Source organism: Struthio camelus, chromosome 7, assembly GCF_040807025.1.
Source record: "Struthio camelus isolate bStrCam1 chromosome 7, bStrCam1.hap1, whole genome shotgun sequence".
NCBI classification, from domain to species: domain Eukaryota; kingdom Metazoa; phylum Chordata; class Aves; order Struthioniformes; family Struthionidae; genus Struthio; species Struthio camelus.
This window is the reverse complement of record NC_090948.1, coordinates 44,638,927-44,659,227: the sequence shown is the minus strand read 5'-3', so window position 1 is coordinate 44,659,227 and position 20,301 is coordinate 44,638,927.

Genomic DNA, 20,301 nt, shown 5'->3' with positions numbered 1-20,301 from the left:
AACAACTCCTAACGCAGCAGGAAGGCGACTCTTCCCACTAGAGCGCGGTTCCAGAATGTAATGCAATGCCGGGGGATGTTCCCTGGTACGCAGAAGTGGCTCCTTCTAGTCAAGCAGAATGACAAAGATGCCTCTCTTAAAAGCAAATGTACTGTTTGCCAAGCTCTGGGTGACTTCAGCTCTACAACCAAAAGGTGCGCCTCGCTGTCTCGTTTGCCTGTCTCAATTGAGTCAAAGGCTAGCTCATGCTCTGAGACAGGCCCTACATTTCAGCCGGGCTCTCCTATTAAGATGTCGTTAGGAAGAATCTTACTTGCTGCATTTGTAGCAGTTTTCACCATCCAGCCGTTCAGGTCTCACAAATTCCTCCAGAGCTGCGGGGACAGAGGAGGCTGCCTGGATGCGGAAGAAAGCAGGGCACTGAGTTCCTGGAAACTCAAATCCCAACCCGCCCCGAGTATTTTGCCACAGGGCCTCCCTCCTTCACCCAGGGGGAGACCGTCGGCTTTAGAACGCCACAAGTGGCAAGAACAAACCCTCAGAGCTCGGGCCCTTCAGCCACCGATCCAAAACGGCTTACCTGTATCTCCAAAGGGATGTCGAGGAACGCCTCGTAGGACTCCGACACTGCTTGGCAGCTCAAGCACGTTACTGCAAGCCAAACAGCAGCACGTCACAAAATGTGAAGGAGACTCCCTTTGCCCGCTTAAACCGTTAAGACCCACTCCTCCCGTCACACCGTTAAGCTCTTTGCGACAAACGGGCACAAAGGCACCGAGCAGTTCTAAGGACAGTCCTCGTTTGAAAAAGTACCTCTGGAGCGCAGAAATCCTCCAAAGATTTGGTGAATGACCGTGGTAGCTTGCGACGACGCGTCCAAGCTGGAAACAAATTATCATCAGAGCTCAGAAGAGCCTGCTTGTCTACGAAAAGCCGGGACAAAGGTTTTCGCGTAGGGTAGGACACGAAGGCGACAAAAGCGCTCGAGAACACTGAAAGGTCGAGGTGTTTCTGCTTACTCGGTGCTTCCATTCAAACAAGCCGTCTGCATAGCAGCCACGGTGCAGCGTAAGAATTCGTGAGCATCTTCCTGTCGGCCAAAATGGAAATGCTCCCCGATTCCTAATGAACACCAAGGGTACAAGGTCTAGCTCATCAAAAGGGACAGAACGCTTCCCTTTCTACAAGCGCTCTCTCGCCCTTAAAAAATTGAACTCTCCAAACCCTTTGCACCCGTGACATAGCCCTCTGAAAACGCAGACGTTTCTACAGAGGGAGAACGCCCTCTGCAATGACTTACGCCTAAGGTCCTTGAAGACAGCCGTAGGCTTGATGGCATCCTCAGAGCAGAGCAGGACCTGGTTAACGTGCGTTTCCATTGTACACATCATGCAGAAGCCTCGCTCGCGACCTGCCAAGAGTCAAGGAAGAACCCACCTCAGTCTGGTGAAAGACGCGCCCCTGTGGAAAACCCTAAGCAACAGCAACCTTGAAGTTGTAAGTGCAGCCTCTGCTCTCCGTTCTACGCTCTCTTCTCCTCAGCTGCCAAGAGCCCAGTCCGTGTGCATAAGCACTAGCCAGGAAGTCTGTAGTAGTAGCCCACATCTTCTGAGGAAGCACCTGCTAACGGACTGCTGCCAAGTCCTCTTTTGCCGGTAGCGTCCCAGGACTTTGCACGCCACAGAAGAGCACAACAGGCGAGGCAAGCCTATTTGACCCTGACGAAGCAGCCTTAAGAGAGACTGAGCGTTAGCTTCGGCGCGCTGCTCTCGGGTGAGCTACGCGATACGGCGCTAAGAATCCTTTGGGAGAAAGGGCAGGTTCAAGTAACGCGTGTGTAGGTACTTCCACCCTCCTTGCTCGCCAAAGGATGCTTAATTGCAAGACGTCTTGTAAACAAGGCGCCAACAGGGCCTAATTTCTCCGAGCATGGACTAAGACACCAGACCGGGAAGCACACAGGTGCCTGTGTCAGAACAGACCTACGTGCATACGACCAAAGGCCGCTAGGCTCCCATCGGTTCCACAGAAGAATAACTTCCAAAGAACACAAGCCCAAGGCTTGGAAAAATAAGGTCTGATTTGAGCCTCAATGAAACTCTGGGTTTCCAGACAGTCATCCCACAGAAATCTCTATCCGAGTTCACACCAGACTAGCTCACATCATTGCTTTCACGGCGGTCTGCCCTAGCTTCCGTCTTCCAACGGTTCAGCACTGACCACTCACAGCACTCGGGCGTTATGGAAACGCGGCTGGGAAGGACCGCTGAGAACCTGAGCTGCCCTCCTCCTGAACGTTATCATCTTTCTGCCAGTCGGAAACCCACGGGCCAAACATTCATGGAGCGCATCACTTCCCAATGCCCTTGATCTTTCACAGGAGGGAAGAAAGGATCCTTCCTTGACGTTTGAGCACAGTGCATTAAGTGAAAGCAAGCCCTCCATCAGCTAGCCTGAGCGCGTCGCAAAGGCACGATGAAAAGCCGGTGCGCGCCCCCCACCCCACCCCCCCACCCCACCCCCCTGCCCTGCCCCCCCCCTCACCCCCCCGCAGGGAAAATAGGACATTTCAGAGAGTCACTTCACAGAGTCGCTGTTCTGCTCTTTGACCTGCAGAGCTGTCCCAGAGGTTGCAAGCAACATGCTCGGAAGTACTCACACGACTGGCTGTGTTCCCTGGAAAGCATGTAATTGGCGAGAGGCGGAGTGTAGGTCAAACACTGTAGAACCGAGTTGAGGAAACACGTATTGCCCAGGTTGTGCAGTCCAGCTCCAACATTTTGCCTTTGCCGCCACTCCACAGAAATCTTCTCGGGTGGGAAAAGCATCCTTTGTGGCGGAGCAGGTCCGTCAGTAACGACTGCAAGAGAACGCTAGCGTCAAAGAGACTGCACCCCTTTGTTTTACAAACGGAGGCTGCAAAGGTAGTGTTCTGGACAGGAGCCCCCAGAAGAACCAGCTGTAATCGAGAACACGAGCACGTAGTCGAGACAGCCCATGCCTCAAGTTTGCTGCTCAGCACACAGCTGGGGAAAAGCGTTTACTCCTCTGTTTTCCTTTTCCTCCTGGGCAACCACTACTACTCGGGCTTCAGGAACTTCGGCCAAGTCCCTTCCATCTCGAGGCTCCGCTCTGCTTGTTAGTCTAATTCTTCTGTCCTTCTTCCTTAGCCTGACCTGAACCGCAAGCTCACGCTGGCAATTACATGGCAATACGTGGAGGAGCTAAGGCCAAAAAAGAGGCCAGCAACCCTCCGAGGAGCAGAGCTCTTTCCAGGCAGTGTTGCCTTCAACTGTCGGAGGCGCACACACCTGGAGAAGCCTGTGTATTGCCACAAAGCTCCCTCCCCAGCAGCCACCGCAGCTTGTCAACCTCGCACAGTTCAGCTTTGCAACGCTAGCCGCTCCCGCTGTCCCAGGGCAGTCACACCATTAACCTTTACTCTTGAAGTCTGTACTCACAGGAGTAGCTCCTTTCGGGGCCAGCTCCTGCAGCTGGTACCTGACCCCAGCTTGCAGAGCCTGACTTCATTTCTGTCGGACACGACTCCGACTCAAAAACAAACGCGCTCGGCTAGCCAGAAGGCGCGCTCAGCCCACGCTCGCTTCCGCCAGCGCGACTGCAAGCGCCCTGGCAGAGAGCGCGCCACGAGCTGCTGCGCCGCGGCCCTCTCTGCCGCACAGCGACCCCAGCTCTGTGGGCCATTGTGACGGCGGGCAGCTCGGCCAAGCAGCTGAGCGGGCCGGGCCCGATCCGGCGCACCCAATCGGATCGCAGCGTGCCAGTGGCAGGCGGGTGCTGGGGGCAGCATGGCCCCACCCCTCCTTATGAGGGGGAGGCCGCGGGGGAGGCGCGCTCACCTCGGCGCCCCAAGGGCAGCCCCCGCCCCAAGGGCCCCAAGGGCCCCAAGGGCCCCCCGGGGCTGCGCTGCCCCGCTGGCGGCAGGGGCGGGGGCTGGGCTCCCGCCCGCACAGCTGACACCTCTTTCCCGGGCCGAAGAAGCCGGACTAAGAAAAAAAAGCACGCTGCTGTCACCGTACCTGCTGTGCCGTTTGGGCTGCCCTGTTCCTGTTGGTGCGGGTTGTCTTTCCCACTCTTGTGGTGCCCCAAACTCTGTCCCTAAGACTTGTAGAGCACAACACCCGCTCTCCTCCAGCTCCCTTTTCCATGCATTTGGTCTAGGTCAGGAGGGGAAGCAAGCCCCTCATTCTGCACTACAGAGAAACACCTTCAACAGCCCTTAAGAGCAAGCCTGTTGGAAGACCCTGCAATGCCAAACAACTTTTAAGGCGTTCTTGGAGCAGCCGCACAATTTCACCTGTCTCCAGGAATTAGCGGAAAAGCCTGGCGCCATTACACGTTAGCACTAGTGCGCCTCCTCATCAGTGCGAGCACTGACTTGGACTTGGACTTTCTCTCTCCGGAAGGCTTTCCCAGGAACGGGGCTGCTCTCTCCTTGCGCCTTCTGGGACGAACTTAGTCCTGTACAATTGCCGCATAAGAGAGTCTTGACAGAACTAACGAGAGCAGCTATTTGACAAATACTTAGCGGGGGTAAGCCGCCTACGTTTCGCGGGCAGCTCCGGTGCTATGGAATTAACGCGTCAGTGTGTCCACAGCAGCTTTGGTTTGGGGGTTCTTCTCATACTGGATTGGGTGTTTTCCATCATTGCCCCAAGCGGTACTGCAGTTTGCCATGGAAAAGAGCGGCTCGACTCTAGATCGTTCTCCAGGCAAATTCAATTCGTTTTGCAATGCTGTAATCAGTCAAACTGCTCGAGCCGGGTGCCTCTTTCGAGGGACCCAGAACAAAAGAAGTCTGAAGAAACTGTCCTCCTTACAGTCTTAGTTCCCCGCCTGCCAGTGAAAGTCTCTTCCAGTCTTCTTTACTGAGTCAGTAAAGTCTCTTTCCTTCGGATCGGTTCACGTCTGCAGCCCGGGACGGTTGCTACGTTGCTGCTTCACGGTGCCTTCACTCGTTGCCGAAGGTTAACCGTTGCTTCTGCTCGTTCTGCTCTGGGTCCTTGAGGGCCGCTTCTAGCTGGTTTTGCAGTCCCATCAGCAGCAATGTCTTTCGCGTTCACTGCCGGTCAGTCCTGCGGCCTGCAGGCTTCATCTCCGTTAGGCCTCGCGCTCAGCTGGGCTAGAGCTAAATTAGCTCCCGTTTCTAACATAACAGTTATGCTAACTGAGGGACCAGTTTCTAACAGGTTCTACCTTGGCTCTTGGAGCTGCTCTGAGGGAAGGTTCCGGATCTGGAAGGGCAAAGCAATGCTTTTGAAGCCAGCCAGCATTTCATGCCAAAGAGAAGCAGGCATAGCCTGAGATGTCTCCAGGAGAGAGATGCTAACAGATTCCTGGCGCGGTGACACTACTTTCATTTGCGGGAGCTCTGTGCAGAGGGAACGGCTCTCTGTGACCGACTGCCCCCGCTCCCCCGCTGCTTTCTTCAAAGCACTCAGTGGCGGTAGCTTCTGTTTGGCTGAAGCTGGTCAGGCGAACACTCGCAGGCCTGGCACGGCAGAGCTGCTCCTGCGTGGGGCACGCTTGGAGGGTGCATTTGGCGTTTCCTCGGCGCTTGATAATGGAGAGCCTCACTGGGTAGGCAAGGTAGCACTGGGTAGGCAGGAAAGGTAACTCCCTGCCTGAAGTCCTGGGCTCCATAAATAATCCCTCCTACCTGCTCAGACGTCCAAGGCGGCTGCATGTCATAGTTTGCCTGTGAAACAGAGCAAAAGAGTCACCAGGTCTCTGAACTCTGTCAGGAGGAGCTGTGAGGAGGGGAAATCTCCTGGTTCCTGTGACTGTACAGGAGAGCAGACTTTTATCAGGCATAACCCGCAAGCAATCACCTTCCCTCTAACGTTGCCATTAACTCGGGCCACGGAGGGGCAGCGCAGGCGTTACTCTACCGGGAGAGGGTTAGTGTTCAGGGTTTGCCCTTTCGGTGTCCCGTTAGGGCCTAGCGCGTTTTGGCTAGGGGCTACGGGTTGGCACTCGCCTTTTCGGGGTAGGGATCGGGGGAGGCTTGGGGGAGGGTTCAGAGCTCTGCCTACGGCTGCTGGTAAGTGGTTAGGGCATGGGCTAGCCTTTTGGGTTCGGGCTAGGGCTCAGGGTGAGCCCGGTGTGGCAGGGACTTCAGGGGCGGGATCGGGGGGGGGCCTGGGGTGAGAGGGAGGCTAAGGGGTTACCAGGTTGGGCTTGGGCTGGGCGGAGAGGGTGTGGGGCTAGGGATTAGAGCAGGGGCTCGGGGGAGGGCTGGGTGGGGGGGAAGGGACTGGGGTCAGGGCAGGGCTTCAGGGTCGGGGTTAGCGGCAGGCAGGGCAGGGCAGGCCAGGGGCCTAAGCAAAGGGCTCTCACAGGCCCTGTGCCATGCGTGCCGCCCTCACCGCAGGGCCCCTCACCGCCCCCAGCTCTGCCGTCTGCGTGGGCGCAGCTCTCCGGAGGCCGCCCCGCGTGCCCTGGCGCACCTGCCTCTAGCGCTAGTGGGCAGCGTCTGGGGCCGGCGTGCGGAGGCCGGGGCTGGCGTCAGGCTCGGGGCTCGGGGCTGGCACCGAGAGGGCGGGCGGGGAGCGAGCGAGCGAGCGAGCCCCGCGCCTTCCCCGCCACGCTGCCCGGGTCGCCGCCTGCCTGCCAGGCCCCGGCCATCTGCGCGCTGGCTGGCCGAGCAGCAAGCGGTGGGCGGGAGGGGCGGGGCGGGGTGGGGCGGGCCGAGCAGCAAGCGGTGGGTGGGAGGGGAGGGGCGGGGCGCCCCAGGAGCGACATGCAGCCCACCCAGTGGCGCTGCCGCCCGGGCCAAGGGCTGGTGCTGGTGCTGCTGGGCCGGCCGGGCCCCTGGGGGCCCGGGGGCCTGCGGGCAGCGGCAGGGGTGCCTGCTCCGGGGCTGCGCTGGCCCGGTGCCGGCCCTGGCACGGGCCGCCTGCCCCCGTGCCCCCGCGCTAGGCCGCGGCATGGCCCACCTGTGCCCGGTGGGCCCCGCTTTGCTCCATCCCTCCCCAGTTCGGTGTGTCTGGTGCCTTTGCCTTGGCTGCCGTGGCCACGCGTGGCTGTGTCGCCGGGACTGCCTGCGTGCCAGTGGCCCTGCGCCCCAAAGTGCCCCCTCGCTAGCCAGCTGGGCCTGACTGGATTTCCCTTTGCCTTATGCAGTTGCTCGACATCTTTTTTTTTTCTTTTTCTTTTCCCTTTAGCCTCGCTTCCTCCACCCAGCCCCAGTGAAGCACAAGCAGCTTCTGATCAGACGTGCTGACACTTGACCTGCCCGAGCAGCAGAGTGGCTTGCTGCTCGCACTCCTGCCACGCGCTCCCACGGCGCCCCATTCGGGCCTTAGCTCCTGCCAGGCCTGGGGCGCCAGCGGGAGCTCTGCTACCCATCGGCATTACCGGCACCTTTGGAAAAAAGCACGCCTAATGGAAGCGAACGGGGGAAAAAAGTTGCTTCTTTGCGTGGTAAAATTCCGTACAGAAGTCTGAAGCACCGCTAAGGACTGGCTTTTGGTTTGATGGTCATTTTATTGTTTTGAGAATCAAAACAAGCTTTTCAAGCTTGGCTTGGCAATGCTATTGTTTTGAGCATGGCGATCTGTTGCTTTTGGTGGTAAGTCGCGGTGCTGGCGGCAAGGTTAGTCAGAGTCCTGAAGGCTCCCGCCAGCAAGCTCGGCATCGGAAAGGCAAGAGGCAGCAGGGTCACTCCCTGTCATGACATTCAGCCCAAGCCCATCTGCTCAGCGGTTTGCTTTTCTAGAAAGCAAAGACCCGAGCCTGCGCACAGCTCGACGTGCGCCGTGACTCCGGCACTGAACGGGCTCGAGAGGAAGGCGGCCAAAAGCCTTCGAGGAAAACCGACTGCCTTTCAGGTCCGGGCTAAGGCGGGTGTTCTGCGCAGAAGAGCAGGACACAGCTACCTGCTTTCCTGGCACCCGCTAGACCTTAGGCACGTGCAATGTGGTGGCAGTCCCGCCTTCTTTCCCAGCAGCCCTTCAAAAACGGAAACAAGCAAGCAAGCAAATCACAGACGCTTTTTGTTGTTGTTTTTAATCAAGGCAGAATATTTGGCAGCTAGGGCCTACTGGACAGCTTTCCGCTGGCAAGCATTCCGAAAGTATTGCAAAGCATAGTCTCTGCTTGAATAAAAAGGAATCCCGCCACCTTCCTGGGGCCCCTTCCCTTCCATCTCCCCGCGGGATGGGGTGGAGCTCTGTTGGTTGCTTTCACCTGCACGGGAAGGCTGCCCGTCCCCGTGGCGTTGGCTGCCGCCACGGGTTCTGGCTTGCTCACGTACAAAGCCGTCTGCAGGAAGGGATTCTTCCTTCTCCTCCCGTGTGTGCTTCTGGAAACGAGGATCTGAGCGTTCCAAGAAGCTCTCCAGCTTCTTGAGGGGGGTCTCCTCTTTTCCTGACGCTTGCCATTGTCCACGGGGAGCTCAGAGAAATCCAAGTCCTACTGTCTGAAGGAAACAGGCAAGTTAAGAACAGAAAAAACAGGGGTGGCACTTGATGCCTCTACGGGACTGTCTTGTATCATACATTTCTACTGCAGGGGCTGATGTGCAGCGCATCAGCTGCCCTGCGGTTAATTGCCGTACGTCTGCCTTACTAGGAAGCGTAAACCCTGAGAGGTCGAGCGGGCATTAGGTCCTGGCTTGTAGACAAATCGTTAATCAAGGCTAGTTCCGGAATACGAGCACCTGAAAACAGTCACTCTCGTAGCCTTCCCAAGAACTGCGCGCAGATGGCATTCTGACCATGTGGTCCTGATCTAAAGGTTTAACGCAAGTCGGCAGTATCTTCCCTAGCCTCTCTGGATCAAGCTGTCAACGCGACCCCCAGAGAGAGTCCCCCCGCGCGCCTCCCCCCCCCGGCCCGCCCCTAAAGAGCTTGGAAGGAATAACAGGGCAGGCAAGAGAGACAGCCCCAAGAGAACGAGGAACAAATTGCTCGTTTTGCTGTAGCCCTTGCTTACTTGTAAGCCTTCTCTCGACGTTTATCTTTGGCCTTCTTGCGCTTCTTGACCTTCTCGTACTTTTTTCCTTTTTGGATCACCTGAAAGCTCTTGTCTCGATCCGTCCCCGTTTCTCTTCCGTTTTGCTGCCGCTCCCTTCTGCACGGGGGTGGTCTCTTCTCAAGAGGCGGGTGCGGATGTGATTCTAACTACGCGGGCCCGTTCTAAAGTGCCGCCCCAGCTCGGCCGTATCTTCCCTGTCTTCGCCTCATCAGCCTACCAACGTGATCCCCGGACAGACTCCGCACTACTGAGCGCTTTTTAAAGCAAACTGGGCGGACAAGAGAAAGAGCCAGAAAAGAACGAGGCACAAACTGCCGGAATCTCTTGTCTCGCTCTTTCTCCGTTTCGCTTCTGTTTTGCTGTCGCTCCCTTCGGCGTGGCGATGTCCTCTTTTTCTGCTTCTTTGCTTTCCAGTCTTCCGGGGAGAGCCCTCCAAAGCAGAAGGAACTGACGCAGGCGGAAGCGCGTGTCTTTGAGGAGAGTGTTTTTCAGACTGCTGCTCCGGAACGGAACAGGGGCGCGAGTCTGCTCTGTGGCTGCGGAAGCGACGCACGTCTTCCCCTCTGGAGAGCGACGGCAGGTGGAGCCACCTGCTTTGGCAAGAAGGCTCGTGGCTTGGCCTGTCTTGTTGTGTTCGTCCTCCGCTTCGGGATCTGTATCGAGGCCGTTTTCCTGAGCTTCTGCCCTTACCTGGGCAGTTTCTGTCACGACGGGAAGACGTGCGCCTGCTTCCATTGCAGTGCCGCTGCTTCTGGCAGCTGTGCTTGTTTCTTTCCAGCCTGCAAGAGCGCCTCCTCTTGTGAGAATGACCGCCTGGTCCCCTTCCGTTTAGCTTCTCCCGCTCTTCGGTGCCAGAGCGCTCTCTCTTCCTCCGGCAGGGCTCCGGGGAAGGTTTTGGCGAGTCGCGTCTTTCGTCGGATGAAGGAACAGGCTTGCTTAGGTCCTCATCCTCCCGAGCGCTGCAGAGACCGTCAGGCTGCCACGCAGTCTGAGGTGCAGGCCGTTTGTTTGGAACGCTGAGAGCCATCTCCCGTTTCTCGGAGGGATCGAGAACGGAAGGCCTGGCAGTTGCCCAGGTTTGGACGCCAGCTGCTGGTAGAGCTGATGATGGCCTTTGGAGGGTGACACCATTGGGCTCCTCTTTCAGGGCTCCGTTTCTGTTGGAACCGTCGGAGCTCTGTATTTCAAAAGAAGAGAGTGTAAGAGGGCTCTGTGCAAACACACAGCTTTGAAAAGCCCTAAACACAAACCCCTCCTGCCAGATACTCCTACAGATTGCCTCGGGAGCTGAGCGGAAGGAAAACCACAACCCTGCTTTAGCTCGGAGTGCGAGGCCAAGGCGGGTGCTACTTTTCAGTCCTGCTTTTGGTTTTCTGCATATTGGAAGCAAATGAGCATCCTTTTTGAAAGCCCATCCAAACAGCTGAGCACGGATTAAAGATGTTCCTAAGTCTCGCTCTCTCGCTCTCCTCCTCTAAGCTTGACGTGTGTACGGATGTATGCGCGTCCATTTTTCCCCTTCACGCTGCCCCTGACAACCCGAGCATAACTGTTCAAGTGCTCAGGAAGAAGCCCTTTTGGTTTTGCTGTCTCAGCTAAAGGGACAGCACTAAAAAGAAGCCCAGCAATCCGGCCTTCTTGTCTTGATTTGAGCACGACCTGCCTCTACTTCCAGCGTCTCTCGGCGCTTCAGGAAGCGGAGCTGGAGGCAAAGAAGCAGCAGGGCTGCAAACAATTTAGCATTAGCCACTGTTTGAGTGATTCTGGCTGCAGCAGCAGGAGAGCTGTGAAGAAAGCTGCAGTGCGGGGAGGGGGGGAAAACACAATGCAGACGCTACCTACCCCCCACCCCCACCCCACCCCCATCCCCACCACCAAAAAAAAAAAAAAGAGGAAAAGAAAGAGAAAAATCCCACTCTCATTTTGGTGCCTTCATCCTTCCCTCTCTCTCTCTTCCCTGCCAGTTACCTTCATCGTAGGAGGAGGAGGATGGGGTCCCGTAAATCCAGCCTGCTTATTATCAGCCCCCGGCTGAGCAAGGAACGAACGGGGAGAAGCTGGCACCGGTGTGTAAGAAGCGCCTTCTGCAGGTGTCTCACCGCGGCACCTTGGGAAACAACAGTGAGCTCAGTTGAGAGATGTTCTGTCAGCCTCCGCTTGGGCTAAGCCCCATCCTATCACGCTGTAGGAGCAGCTGATCGGCCATACTGAAAACGTAACCAAGACTACGAGCTGAAAATTAGGCGATGGTCTTCCTACCACGGCTGCCCCTTTCAGAGCAAGAACTCATCATCCTCACACCACCTCTGGCCTTAATTGTGCCTCTTTTCGGCATTCGCCTGCTACAGAGAGCGCCTCCGTAACAAGTTACGCGAGTGCAGCAGCTTAAGGCCAAGCAATGAAGGCCAAGAAAGGGCACGGGGACTTCCAGATTAGACAGAACGGAAGTCTACAAATAGCCCTTTCCTCCCGGGACAGAAAGAGAAACGCGTCAGAGGAGAAGAAGAGAAGCATCAGTAGCGTGAAAAGGAAACGCATGCTGAACCCACCTGACATAAAAAAGTAAATACGCCTGCTGGCTGAGAACGGTGCCGATGTTGCGAAGGACGACCGAGGCATCGTTCATCTCATACCACAGTCCGTTACTGGCCTGCAAATAAAGGCAGTGAGACATGGGACGAGTCCTTTCCCCCTAAAAAACAGTGGTTGCCGGTAGCCTTCTGGGGCAAGCCTCTCTTCACCAGCACAGGTTTTACCCTGCAAGAAACGAAGCTGATGCTTACCTTGGTGAAGCAGAAATAGTGTCCCGCGTGGCCGCTGCCACCTCTGTGCACCAGGACCGCATATAAGGCGTAGAGGACTGGTTCGCCGACTGGCTGAGACATGTATGCTCGAAGGTCCAAATACTCCGGATATTTCACGTGCTGAGGACAGAGCAAGAAGACCCCAAACTCATCTGGGAATACTTCACGAAAGAGCCGGAGAAAAACCCTGCTAAGAACACGGACCGGAAGTTGAGGCAGACCTTTCTTTGGCTCGTCAGAAAGAGGTCTTCCCAGGGACAACAGGTAACAATTTCAGGTGCAGAGAACCGTTCTCGGCAACATCAGCTTTTTAAGAGCAGAGCATATGCTTATCGTCCCACGGGAACTGTGCTGTTCCCCCAAGAGCAAGAGCCAGACCTACTTCTTGTACTGAGTCTTCCCAGACATCTACCGCCTCTGTACTTGCAGGCGGCAGACATTAACAGCTTTTCTAGAAGCGTGCTCTGCTCTGGGAAATCTCCCTCCCCAAGAGGACAGATTCGCTTCACAATTGTAGAGCTACCTTGCTAATCTTTCCGCCGGTGAAATCGGCAAATCTTTTCAGGGCTATGGTGAGAACGCTGGAAGAGCGATGGATCGTAAACCTCTTGGACGCAGCAACCATCTGTTCACACCTGCAAAGCGAGCACGGGCAAGTGTTTATAGGCATCTTTCCCTCCCCCGCCTCCCGCCAAAAGCCAAACATGTTTCCACGTCTCTCGCACGCTCCTCCCAGTGCAATGCTCTGTCCTCGCGTAAGCGGGTGCTTCTTTTCAGAAAGCCACCCGCTGCCTTTCAGCCTTGCTCATGCAGAGACCGTAGCAGGATGCTTGAGGACACCGCGATACGCGCTGGGAAGGTTCTCTTTGGGCAGCCACACAAAAGCCTGAGTGCGCGTAGCCCGGCTGCGCGCCCCCCCAAAAGCGAGGCTTGCCAACAACTCCTAACGCAGCAGGAAGGCGACTCTTCCCACTAGAGCGCGGTTCCAGAATGTAATGCAATGCCGGGGGATGTTCCCTGGTACGCAGAAGTGGCTCCTTCTAGTCAAGCAGAATGACAAAGATGCCTCTCTTAAAAGCAAATGTACTGTTTGCCAAGCTCTGGGTGACTTCAGCTCTACAACCAAAAGGTGCGCCTCGCTGTCTCGTTTGCCTGTCTCAATTGAGTCAAAGGCTAGCTCATGCTCTGAGACAGGCCCTACATTTCAGCCGGGCTCTCCTATTAAGATGTCGTTAGGAAGAATCTTACTTGCTGCATTTGTAGCAGTTTTCACCATCCAGCCGTTCAGGTCTCACAAATTCCTCCAGAGCTGCGGGGACAGAGGAGGCTGCCTGGATGCGGAAGAAAGCAGGGCACTGAGTTCCTGGAAACTCAAATCCCAACCCGCCCCGAGTATTTTGCCACAGGGCCTCCCTCCTTCACCCAGGGGGAGACCGTCGGCTTTAGAACGCCACAAGTGGCAAGAACAAACCCTCAGAGCTCGGGCCCTTCAGCCACCGATCCAAAACGGCTTACCTGTATCTCCAAAGGGATGTCGAGGAACGCCTCGTAGGACTCCGACACTGCTTGGCAGCTCAAGCACGTTACTGCAAGCCAAACAGCAGCACGTCACAAAATGTGAAGGAGACTCCCTTTGCCCGCTTAAACCGTTAAGACCCACTCCTCCCGTCACACCGTTAAGCTCTTTGCGACAAACGGGCACAAAGGCACCGAGCAGTTCTAAGGACAGTCCTCGTTTGAAAAAGTACCTCTGGAGCGCAGAAATCCTCCAAAGATTTGGTGAATGACCGTGGTAGCTTGCGACGACGCGTCCAAGCTGGAAACAAATTATCATCAGAGCTCAGAAGAGCCTGCTTGTCTACGAAAAGCCGGGACAAAGGTTTTCGCGTAGGGTAGGACACGAAGGCGACAAAAGCGCTCGAGAACACTGAAAGGTCGAGGTGTTTCTGCTTACTCGGTGCTTCCATTCAAACAAGCCGTCTGCATAGCAGCCACGGTGCAGCGTAAGAATTCGTGAGCATCTTCCTGTCGGCCAAAATGGAAATGCTCCCCGATTCCTAATGAACACCAAGGGTACAAGGTCTAGCTCATCAAAAGGGACAGAACGCTTCCCTTTCTACAAGCGCTCTCTCGCCCTTAAAAACTTGAACTCTCCAAACCCTTTGCACCCGTGACATAGCCCTCTGAAAACGCAGACGTTTCTACAGAGGGAGAACGCCCTCTGCAATGACTTACGCCTAAGGTCCTTGAAGACAGCCGTAGGCTTGATGGCATCCTCAGAGCAGAGCAGGACCTGGTTAACGTGCGTTTCCATTGTACACATCATGCAGAAGCCTCGCTCGCGACCTGCCAAGAGTCAAGGAAGAACCCACCTCAGTCTGGTGAAAGACGCGCCCCTGTGGAAAACCCTAAGCAACAGCAACCTTGAAGTTGTAAGTGCAGCCTCTGCTCTCCGTTCTACGCTCTCTTCTCCTCAGCTGCCAAGAGCCCAGTCCGTGTGCATAAGCACTAGCCAGGAAGTCTGTAGTAGTAGCCCACATCTTCTGAGGAAGCACCTGCTAACGGACTGCTGCCAAGTCCTCTTTTGCCGGTAGCGTCCCAGGACTTTGCACGCCACAGAAGAGCACAACAGGCGAGGCAAGCCTATTTGACCCTGACGAAGCAGCCTTAAGAGAGACTGAGCGTTAGCTTCGGCGCGCTGCTCTCGGGTGAGCTACGCGATACGGCGCTAAGAATCCTTTGGGAGAAAGGGCAGGTTCAAGTAACGCGTGTGTAGGTACTTCCACCCTCCTTGCTCGCCAAAGGATGCTTAATTGCAAGACGTCTTGTAAACAAGGCGCCAACAGGGCCTAATTTCTCCGAGCATGGACTAAGACACCAGACCGGGAAGCACACAGGTGCCTGTGTCAGAACAGACCTACGTGCATACGACCAAAGGCCGCTAGGCTCCCATCGGTTCCACAGAAGAATAACTTCCAAAGAACACAAGCCCAAGGCTTGGAAAAATAAGGTCTGATTTGAGCCTCAATGAAACTCTGGGTTTCCAGACAGTCATCCCACAGAAATCTCTATCCGAGTTCACACCAGACTAGCTCACATCATTGCTTTCACGGCGGTCTGCCCTAGCTTCCGTCTTCCAACGGTTCAGCACTGACCACTCACAGCACTCGGGCGTTATGGAAACGCGGCTGGGAAGGACCGCTGAGAACCTGAGCTGCCCTCCTCCTGAACGTTATCATCTTTCTGCCAGTCGGAAACCCACGGGCCAAACATTCATGGAGCGCATCACTTCCCAATGCCCTTGATCTTTCACAGGAGGGAAGAAAGGATCCTTCCTTGACGTTTGAGCACAGTGCATTAAGTGAAAGCAAGCCCTCCATCAGCTAGCCTGAGCGCGTCGCAAAGGCACGATGAAAAGCCGGTGCGCGCCCCCCACCCCACCCCCCCACCCCACCCCCCTGCCCTGCCCCCCCCCTCACCCCCCCGCAGGGAAAATAGGACATTTCAGAGAGTCACTTCACAGAGTCGCTGTTCTGCTCTTTGACCTGCAGAGCTGTCCCAGAGGTTGCAAGCAACATGCTCGGAAGTACTCACACGACTGGCTGTGTTCCCTGGAAAGCATGTAATTGGCGAGAGGCGGAGTGTAGGTCAAACACTGTAGAACCGAGTTGAGGAAACACGTATTGCCCAGGTTGTGCAGTCCAGCTCCAACATTTTGCCTTTGCCGCCACTCCACAGAAATCTTCTCGGGTGGGAAAAGCATCCTTTGTGGCGGAGCAGGTCCGTCAGTAACGACTGCAAGAGAACGCTAGCGTCAAAGAGACTGCACCCCTTTGTTTTACAAACGGAGGCTGCAAAGGTAGTGTTCTGGACAGGAGCCCCCAGAAGAACCAGCTGTAATCGAGAACACGAGCACGTAGTCGAGACAGCCCATGCCTCAAGTTTGCTGCTCAGCACACAGCTGGGGAAAAGCGTTTACTCCTCTGTTTTCCTTTTCCTCCTGGGCAACCACTACTACTCGGGCTTCAGGAACTTCGGCCAAGTCCCTTCCATCTCGAGGCTCCGCTCTGCTTGTTAGTCTAATTCTTCTGTCCTTCTTCCTTAGCCTGACCTGAACCGCAAGCTCACGCTGGCAATTACATGGCAATACGTGGAGGAGCTAAGGCCAAAAAAGAGGCCAGCAACCCTCCGAGGAGCAGAGCTCTTTCCAGGCAGTGTTGCCTTCAACTGTCGGAGGCGCACACACCTGGAGAAGCCTGTGTATTGCCACAAAGCTCCCTCCCCAGCAGCCACCGCAGCTTGTCAACCTCGCACAGTTCAGCTTTGCAACGCTAGCCGCTCCCGCTGTCCCAGGGCAGTCACACCATTAACCTTTACTCTTGAAGTCTGTACTCACAGGAGTAGCTCCTTTCGGGGCCAGCTCCTGCAGCTGGTACCTGACCCCAGCTTGCAGAGCCTGACTTCATTTCTGTCGGACACGACTCCGACTCAAAAACAAACGCGCTCGGCTAGCCAGAAGGCGCGCTCAGCCCACGCTCGCTTCCGCCAGCGCGACTGCAAGCGCCCTGGCAGAGAGCGCGCCACGAGCTGCTGCGCCGCGGCCCTCTCTGCCGCACAGCGACCCCAGCTCTGTGGGCCATTGTGACGGCGGGCAGCTCGGCCAAGGAGCAGCTGAGCGGGCCGGGCCCGATCCGGCGCACCCAATCGGATCGCAGCGTGCCAGTGGCAGGCGGGTGCTGGGGGCAGCATGGCCCCACCCCTCCTTATGAGGGGGAGGCCGCGGGGGAGGCGCGCTCACCTCGGCGCCCCAAGGGCAGCCCCCGCCCCAAGGGCCCCAAGGGCCCCAAGGGCCCCCCGGGGCTGCGCTGCCCCGCTGGCGGCAGGGGCGGGGGCTGGGCTCCCGCCCGCACAGCTGACACCTCTTTCCCGGGCCGAAGAAGCCGGACTAAGAAAAAAAAGCACGCTGCTGTCACCGTACCTGCTGTGCCGTTTGGGCTGCCCTGTTCCTGTTGGTGCGGGTTGTCTTTCCCACTCTTGTGGTGCCCCAAACTCTGTCCCTAAGACTTGTAGAGCACAACACCCGCTCTCCTCCAGCTCCCTTTTCCATGCATTTGGTCTAGGTCAGGAGGGGAAGCAAGCCCCTCATTCTGCACTACAGAGAAACACCTTCAACAGCCCTTAAGAGCAAGCCTGTTGGAAGACCCTGCAACGCCAAACAACTTTTAAGGCGTTCTTGGAGCAGCCGCACAATTTCACCTGTCTCCAGGAATTAGCGGAAAAGCCTGGCGCCATTACACGTTAGCACTAGTGCGCCTCCTCATCAGTGCGAGCACTGACTTGGACTTGGACTTTCTCTCTCCGGAAGGCTTTCCCAGGAACGGGGCTGCTCTCTCCTTGCGCCTTCTGGGACGAACTTAGTCCTGTACAATTGCCGCATAAGAGAGTCTTGACAGAACTAACGAGAGCAGCTATTTGACAAATACTTAGCGGGGGTAAGCCGCCTACGTTTCGCGGGCAGCTCCGGTGCTATGGAATTAACGCGTCAGTGTGTCCACAGCAGCTTTGGTTTGGGGGTTCTTCTCATACTGGATTGGGTGTTTTCCATCATTGCCCCAAGCGGTACTGCAGTTTGCCATGGAAAAGAGCGGCTCGACTCTAGAGCGGTCTCCAGGCAAATTCAATTCGTTTTGCAATGCTGTAATCAGTCAAACTGCTCGAGCCGGGTGCCTCTTTCGAGGGACCCAGAACAAAAGAAGTCTGAAGAAACTGTCCTCCTTACAGTCTTAGTTCCCCGCCTGCCAGTGAAAGTCTCTTCCAGTCTTCTTTACTGAGTCAGTAAAGTCTCTTTCCTTCGGATCGGTTCACGTCTGCAGCCCGGGACGGTTGCTACGTTGCTGCTTCACGGTGCCTTCACTCGTTGCCGAAGGTTAACCGTTGCTTCTGCTCGTTCTGCTCTGGGTCCTTGAGGGCCGCTTCTAGCTGGTTTTGCAGTCCCATCAGCAGCAATGTCTTTCGCGTTCACTGCCGGTCAGTCCTGCGGCCTGCAGGCTTCATCTCCGTTAGGCCTAGCGCTCAGCGGGGCTAGAGCTAAATTAGCTCCCGTTTCTAACATAACAGTCATGCTAACTGAGGGACCAGTTTCTAACAGGTTCTACCTTGGCTCTTGGAGCTGCTCTGAGGGAAGGTTCCGGATCTGGAAGGGCAAAGCAATGCTTTTGAAGCCAGCCAGCATTTCATGCCAAAGAGAAGCAGGCATAGCCTGAGATGTCTCCAGGAGAGAGATGCTAACAGATTCCTGGCGCGGTGACACTACTTTCATTTGCGGGAGCTCTGTGCAGAGGGAACGGCTCTCTGTGACCGACTGCCCCCGCTCCCCCGCTGCTTTCTTCAAAGCACTCAGTGGCGGTAGCTTCTGTTTGGCTGAAGCTGGTCTGGCGAACACTCGCAGGCCTGGCACGGCAGAGCTGCTCCTGCGTGGGGCACGCTTGGAGGGTGCATTTGGCGTTTCCTCGGCGCTTGATAATGGAGAGCCTCACTGGGTAGGCAAGGTAGCACTGGGTAGGCAGGAAAGGTAACTCCCTGCCTGAAGTCCTGGGCTCCATAAATAATCCCTCCTACCTGCTCAGACGTCCAAGGCGGCTGCATGTCATAGTTTGCCTGTGAAACAGAGCAAAAGAGTCACCAGGTCTCTGAACTCTGTCAGGAGGAGCTGTGAGGAGGGGAAATCTCCTGGTTCCTGTGACTGTACAGGAGAGCAGACTTTTATCAGGCATAACCCGCAAGCAATCACCTTCCCTCTAACGTTGCCATTAACTCGGGCCACGGAGGGGCAGCGCAGGCGTTACTCTACCGGGAGAGGGTTAGTGTTCAGGGTTTGCCCTTTCGGTGTCCCGTTAGGGCCTAGCGCGTTTTGGCTAGGGGCTACGGGTTGGCACTCGCCTTTTCGGGGTAGGGATCGGGGGAGGCTTGGGGGAGGGTTCAGAGCTCTGCCTACGGCTGCTGGTAAGTGGTTAGGGCATGGGCTAGCCTTTTGGGCTCGGGCTAGGGCTCAGGGTGAGCCCGGTGTGGCAGGGACTTCAGGGGTGGGATCGGGGGGGGGCCTGGGGTGAGAGGGAGGCTAAGGGGTTACCAGGTTGGGCTTGGGCTGGGCGGAGAGGGTGTGGGGCTAGGGATTAGAGCAGGGGCTCGGGGGAGGGCTGGGTGGGGGGGAAGGGACTGGGGTCAGGGCAGGGCTTCAGGGTCGGGGTTAGCGGCAGGCAGGGCAGGGCAGGCCAGGGGCCTAAGCAAAGGGCTCTCACAGGCCCTGTGCCATGCGTGCCGCCCTCACCGCAGGGCCCCTCACCGCCCCCAGCTCCGCCGTCTGCGTGGGCGCAGCTCTCCGGAGGCCGCCCCGCGTGCCCTGGCGCACCTGCCTCTAGCGCTGGTGGGCAGCGTCTGGGGCCGGCGTGCGGAGGCCGGGGCTGGCGTCAGGCTCGGGGCTCGGGGCTGGCACCGAGAGGGCGGGCGGGGAGCGAGCGAGCGAGCGAGCCCCGCGCCTTCCCCGCCACGCTGCCCGGGTCGCCGCCTGCCTGCCAGGCCCCGGCCATCTGCGCGCTGGCTGGCCGAGCAGTAAGCGGTGGGCGGGAGGGGCGGGGCGGGGTGGGGTGGGCCGAGCAGCAAGCGGTGGGTGGGAGGGGAGGGGCGGGGCGCCCCAGGAGCGACATGCAGCCCACCCAGTGGCGCTGCCGCCCGGGCCAAGGGCTGGTGCTGGTGCTGCTGGGCCGGCCGGGCCCCTGGGGGCCCGGGGGCCCGCGGGCAGCGGCAGGGGTGCCTGCTCCGGGGCTGCGCTGGCCCGGTGCCGGCCCTGGCACGGGCCGCCTGCCCCCGTGCCCCCGCGCTAGGCCGCGGCACGGCCCACCTGTGCCCGGTGGGCCCCGCTTTGCTCCATCCCTCCCCAGTTCGGTGTGTCTGGTGCCTTTGCCTTGGCTGCCGTGGCCACGCGTGGCTGTGTCGCCGGGACTGCCTGCGTGCCAGTGGCCCTGCGCCCCAAAGTGCCCCCTCGCTAGCCAGCTGGGCCTGACTGGATTTCCCTTTGCCTTATGCAGTTGCTCGACATCTTTTTCTTTTTCTTTTCCCTTTAGCCTCGCTTCCTCCACCCAGCCCCAGTGAAGCACAAGCAGCTTCTGATCAGACGTGCTGACACTTGACCTGCCCGAGCAGCAGAGTGGCTTGCTGCTCGCACTCCTGCCACGCGCTCCCACGGCGCCCCATTCGGGCCTTAGCTCCTGCCAGGCCTGGGGCGCCAGCGGGAGCTCTGCTACCCATCGGCATTACCGGCACCTTTGGAAAAAAGCACGCCTAATGGAAGCGAACGGGGGAAAAAAGTTGCTTCTTTGCGTGGTAAAATTCCGTACAGAAGTCTGAAGCACCGCTAAGGACTGGCTTTTGGTTTGATGGTCATTTTATTGTTTTGAGAATCAAAACAAGCTTTTCAAGCTTGGCTTGGCAATGTTATTGT